Raw genomic sequence first — 877 nt, 5'->3', positions numbered from 1 at the left:
GGTATGATGCTCAGCAGCAGGACCTGCAGATCTGCTTCAATGGAAAACTCACACCGCAGCCAACAAGATCCTCAGTTCTATGGCAAGGATCTGATTGGCTCATGGGAAGATGCCTTTCATAGTCTGTCCCAGGTAGGCACTAGGCTTCTGATCTGAACGGAATTGTGTCTGCCACTGCCACAACAGAGAGAAATGAGAGGAAAATATATTCAAGCTGCAGTTGACAAAGACGTCCTGCAAGCGGGAGCTGATTGCCAAGTGTAGAATTCCCTTTTGAAGCATCAATTGCTCCATTTTCTCAACAGAAAGGAAGTCAAGGAGGGGAGAGAGAAAAAGGCACCCCTTTGAGAAAGACAACCCGCTGCGGGGAGCAGATCATTTTCCAGACTGTTGAAGCAGCAATGCTGGGTAGTCTTTGTTATTAGCATACGTTTTCAGTAGCAGTTCTTTTACAAAAGCAATGAGAGTTAAGCTCCCCTTTTCAACAAATTTTTACCTCAAGTGTGTTAGCAGAGGGGTGCAATAGAAAAAAAAACTGCCCGGGCCAACATCTAAGGATATGTAAATAAGTCTTTAAGTCTGTTAGGCATGGCAGCATGACCACTCCCCTCATGCCAGCAACTGGCATTACGAGCTTCTTCACCAACATGCAGAATTTCCACGAATCTAGCATGACTAATAGGCACAGAGAGACATATCCTCCATGAATTTGGCTAATCACCCTGATAAATGTACTATTATAGGGGTCACAAAAGCATTATTTGTTGGCATCCATCTGTCTAGGGAGACAATGGAGGAGTGTGCCTTTGGGGTGAGGTCAAGCTGTTGGATGGTTGTAGTGCCTTCTGTGGCTGTAGAGACTGATGTGGGAGAGGCA

Source organism: Zootoca vivipara, chromosome Z1 (assembly GCF_965207765.1).
Source record: "Zootoca vivipara chromosome Z1, rZooViv2.hap1.1, whole genome shotgun sequence".
Lineage (NCBI taxonomy): Eukaryota > Metazoa > Chordata > Lepidosauria > Squamata > Lacertidae > Zootoca > Zootoca vivipara.
Note: the sequence above shows the minus strand (reverse complement) of the source record.